Raw genomic sequence first — 5,405 nt, forward strand, 5'->3', positions numbered from 1 at the left:
TCAATCTTTCCCGGCATCAGGGTCTTTTCAAATGAGTCAGTTCTTCACATCAGGTGGCCAAAGTATTGCAGTTTCAGCTTTAATAAGAGTCCTTCCAATGAGTACTCAGGACTGATCTCCTTTAGGATGGACTAGTTGGATCTCCTTGCAGTCCAAGGGACTCTCAAGAGTCTTCTCCAACAGCACAGTTCAAAAGCATCAATTCTTTGGCAATCAGCTTTCTTTATAGTCCAACTCTCACATCCAGCGAGTGGTGGCTGAGCAGCACTGGAGAGACTAGAGTCCGAGAGGAGATACCCCACATCCAAGGTAAGAGAAAATTCACTAAGACAGTAGGCACTGAGAGAGGGCATCAGAGGGCAGACAGACAGAAACCACAATGAGAGAAAACTAACCAATGTACTCACATAGACCACAGACGTGTCTAACTTAATGAAACTATGAGCCATGCCATGTAGGGCCACCCAAGACAGACAGGTCATAGTGGAGAGTTCTGACTAGGCAGCACATTTACAATAATTGGAATGATACAGAGATTAGTGTGGCCCTTGCACAAGGATGACACACAAATTTGTGAAGCATTACGTTCATGAATCAAGGCAAATTGGAAGTGGTCAAACAGGAGATGGCAAGAGTGAACATCGACATTTTAGGAATCAGCAAACTAAAATGAACTGGAGTGGGTGAATTTAACTCAAATGACCATTGTATCTACTACTGTGGGCAAGAATCCCTTAGAAGAAATGGAGTAGCCATAACAATCAACAAGAGAGTCTGAAATGGAGTACTTGGATGAAATCTCAAAAACGAGAGCATGATCTCTGTTTCCAAGGCAAACCACTCAATATCAGAGTAATCCACATCTATGCTTCGACCAATAATGCTGAAGAAGCTGAAGGTGAACAGTTCTATGAAGACCAACAAGACCTTCTAGAACTAACACCAAAAAAAAAAAGATTCATTATAGGGGACTGGAATGCAAAAGTAAGAAGTCAAGAGATACCTAGACTAACAGGGAAATTTGGCTTTTGAGTACAAAATGAAGCAGGCCAGGGGCTAACAGAGTTTTGCAAAGAGAATGCACTGGGTCATAGCAAACACCCTCTTTCAACAATACAAGAGAAGACTCTACATATGAACATCACCAGATGGTCAACACCGAAATCAGATTGATTATATTCTTTGCAGACAAAGATGGAGAAGCTCTATACAGTCAGCAAAAATAAGACCAGGAGCTGATTGGGGCTCAGATCAGGAACTCCTTGTTGCCAAATTCAGACTTAAATTGAAGAAATTAGGGAAAACCACTAGACCATTCAGGTATGACCTAAATCAGATCACTTAGATTATACAAAAGTGACAAATTGATTCAAGGGATTAGATCTGATACAGTGCCTGAAGAACCATTGACAAGAGGTTCATGACATTATATAGGAGGCAGGAATCAAGACCATTCTCAAGAAATAGAAATGCAAAGAGGCAAAATGGTTATCTGGAGGCCTTACAAACAGCTATGAAAAGAAGAGAAGTAAAAGGCAAAGGAGAAAAGGAAAGACTTACCCATTTGAATGCAGAGTTCCAAAGAATATCTAGGAGAGATGAGAAAGCCTTCCTCAGTGATCAAAGCAAAGAAACGAAAGAAAATAATAGAATGGAAAAGATTTTAGGTCTCTTCAAGAAAATTAGAGATTCCAAGGGAATATTTCATGTGAAGATGGGCACAATAAAGGACAGAAAAGTTATGGACCTAGTAGAAGCAGAAGATATTAAGAAGGGGTGGCAAGAATACACAGAAGAGCTATACAAAGAATATCATCATGAACCAGATAGCCACAATGGTGTGATCACTCACCTAGAACCAGACATCCTGGAATGTGAAGTTGAGTGGGCCTTAGGAAGCATCACTACAAACAAAGCTAGTGGAGGTGATTTCCAGTTGAGCTATTTCAAATCCTAAAAGATGATGCTGTGAAAGTGCTGCACTCAATATGCCAGAAAATTTGGAAAATTCAGCAGTGCCAGAGGACTGGAAAAGGTCAGTTTTCATTCCAATCCCAAATTAAGGCAATGCCAAAGAATGCTCAAACTATCACACAATTGCACTCATCTCACACACTATAAAGTAATGCTCAAAATTCTTCAAACCAGGCTTCAACAGTACATGAATTGTGAACTTCCAGATGTTCAAGCTGGATTTAGAAAAGGCAGAGCAACCAGAGATCAAATTGCCAACATCCGCTGGATCATGGAAAAACCAAGAGAGTTCCAGAAAGACATCTATGTCCACTTTATTAACTGTGCCAAAGCCTTTGACTGTGTAGATCACAACAAAGTGTGGAAATTTCTTCAAGATATAGCAATATCAGACCCCCTGGCTTGCTTCCTGAGAAATCTGCATGCAGGTCAACAAGCAACAATTGGTACTGGGCCTGAAACAGCGGACTAGTTCCAAATAGAAAGAGGAGTATGTCAAGGCTGTATATTGTCATTCTTTTTATTTTACTAATATGCAGAGTACATCATGAAAAATGCCAGGGTGGATGAAGCACAAGCTGGAATCAAGATTGCTGCAGATAAAGAAACTCAGATATGCAGATGACACCAACCTTAAGGTAGAAAGCAAAGAATAACTAAAGAGCCTCTTGATGAAAATATAAAGGAGAGTGAAAAATTTGGCTGAAACTCAACATTCAAAAAACTAATATCATGGCATCTGGGCCCATTGTTTCATGGCAAATAGATGGGGAAACAATGGAAACAGTGAGAGACTTTTTATTTTCGCTCCAAATTCACTGCAGATGGTGACTGTAGCCATGAAATTAAAAGACACTTGCTCCTTAGAAGAAAAGCTATGACCAATCTAAACAGCATATTTAAAAGCAGGGGCATTACTTTGCCGGCAAATAAGTGTCTAGTCAAAGCTACTGTTTTTCCATTATTCATATATGGATGTGAAATTTGGTCTATAAAAAAGCTGAGCACCGAAGAATTGATGCTTTTGAACTGTGGTGTTCACAAGACTCTTGGAGAAGACTCTTGAGAGTCCCTTGGACTTCAAGGAAATCCTAAGGGAAATCAGTCCTGAATATTCATTGTAAGGACTGACACTGAAGCTGAAACTGCAATACTTTGGCCACCTGATGTGAAGAACTGCCTCATTTGGAAAGACCCTGATGCTGGGCATGATTGAAGTCAGGAGGACAAGGGGACAACAGAAGATAAGATGGTTGGATAGCATCACTGACTGGATGGACATGACTTTGAATAAACTCTGGGAGTTAGTGATGGACAGGGAAGCCTGGTGTGTTGCAGTCCATGGGGTCACAAAGAGTCGGACACAACTGAGCGACTATACTATATATTAAATCAGTTTATTAAAAAAAAAAAACACAGTGAATTAGTTAAAATTAGATTCCTTATTTTGTAGTGATAGGATGACTGGAGCACAGAGTTTTTCAGAAATTTGATGTAGGTCATAGAATTTGAAAAGTCTGGAATTGTTACTTCACTCCAAGCAAAGTAATTATTTGGTTCAGTTCAGTTTAGTCTCTCAGTTGTGTCTGATTCTTTCCAACCTCAAGGACTGCAGTGCACCAGTCTTCCCTGTCCATCACCAACTCCTGGAGCCTACTCAAACTCATGTCCATTGAGTTGGTGAGGTCATCCCACCATCTCATTCTTTGTGGTCCCCTTCTCCTCCTTCCTTCAATCTTGCCCAGCATCAGAGTCTTTTCCAATGAGTCAGTTCTTGCATTAGCTGGCCAAAGTATTGGAGTTTCAGTTTCAGCATCAGTTTTCTCAATAAATATTCAAGACTTATTTTTTTTTTTTTTTTTTTTAGGATTGACTGGCTTGATCCCCTTGCAGTGAAAGGAACCTTTCAGAGTCTTCTCCAATACCACAGTTCAAAAACATCAATTCCTCAGCACTCAGCTTTCTTTATAGCCCAACTCTCACAGCCATACATGACTACTGGAAAAACCATAGCTTTGACCAGATGGACCTTTGCTTTCAAAGTAATGGTTCTGCTGTTAATATGCTGTCTAGATTGGTCATAACTTTTCTTCCAAGGATAAAATGTGTTTTAATTTCATGGCTACAGTCCCCATATGCAGTGATTTTGGGATCAAAAAAAAAAAAAAAAGTCTCTCACTGTTTCCACTATTTCCCCATCTATTTGCCATGATATGATGGGACTGAATGCCATGATTTCAGTTTTTTGGTTTGTTTGTTTGTTTGTTTGTTTTAATTTTTATTTTTACTTTATTTTACTTTACAATACTGTATTGGTTTAGCCATACATTGACATGAATCCACCACGGGTGTACATGTGATCCCAAACATGAACCCCCCTCCCACCTCCCTCCCCATAACATCCTTCTGGGTCATCCCCATGCACCAGCCCCAAGCATGCTGTATCCTGAATTGGACATAGGCTGGTGATTTGATTCTTACATGATAGTATACATGTTTCAATGCCATTCTCCCAAATCATCCCACCCTCTCCCTCTCCCTCTGAGTCCAGAAGTCCGCTATACACATCTGTGTCTTTTTTGCTGTCTCACATACAGGGTCATCATTGAATGCTGAGTTTTAAGCCAACTTTTTCACTCTCCTCTTTCACTTTCATCAAGAGGCTGTTTAGTTCTTCCTTTTCTTCCATAAGGGTGGTGTCATCTGTGTAAATGAGATTATTGATATTTCTCCTGGCAATCTTGATTTGGGCCTTTGCTTCATCCAGCTTAGTATTTTGCATAATGCATTCTGCATGTACATTAAATAAGCAGGGCAACAATATATGGCCTTGATGTACTCCTTTCCTAATTTGGAACCAGTCTGTTGTTTCATGTCCGGTTCAAGCTATCACGTCTTTTTTTTTTTTTTTTTTTTAGACACATTTCAATTTTATTAATCTGTTCATAGCAGAATGTCCTGTCAGAGTTTACCTTTTTAAAAATGTATTTTGCACTATTTCTTCTTGGAAAATGTGTAGTTTTATTACACAAAAAAAGGAGAAAATAAAAGTAGTAATGTTCACACCTCTCTCTGAAATTTTTAAAGCTTTTTATTTATTTATTTATTTATTTGTATTTGGGGGGATGAGCAAGAGTTTTAATCTGCATACAGATTTCTCTGGAGACAGATAAGGTGGTCTTATATTTCCATCTCAAACAATTTTCCACAGTTTGTTATGATCTCACAGTTATATAAGTGCAGTTTATTGCATATCAATTATGTCTCAATAAAGTTTTTAAAAAAGAGACAGAGAAATACTACTTATATACTCTCCCTAACTGTTCTTATCCATGGTAATTTATTTGACTACTTCAGTGACTGAACAACAGCATGTGTACACTGACCACAATGTTAGTTTTCATCTCACAAGTCACTACTTAACTGCCCAC

The 5,405-nt window shown here is 39.0% G+C and overlaps 1 non-coding gene across 1 annotated transcript; it reads left to right on the top strand.

The window, feature by feature from the left end:
- The first annotated feature begins 490 nt into the window (after positions 1–490).
- On the top strand, positions 491–593 carry LOC138089376 (U6 spliceosomal RNA). The gene has a single exon (XR_011145805.1). It is a non-coding gene; the product is annotated as a U6 spliceosomal RNA (small nuclear RNA).
- The last annotated feature ends 4,812 nt before the right edge of the window (positions 594–5,405 follow it).

This window comes from Capricornis sumatraensis, chromosome 12, assembly GCF_032405125.1.
Source record: "Capricornis sumatraensis isolate serow.1 chromosome 12, serow.2, whole genome shotgun sequence".
Classification (NCBI taxonomy): domain Eukaryota; kingdom Metazoa; phylum Chordata; class Mammalia; order Artiodactyla; family Bovidae; genus Capricornis; species Capricornis sumatraensis.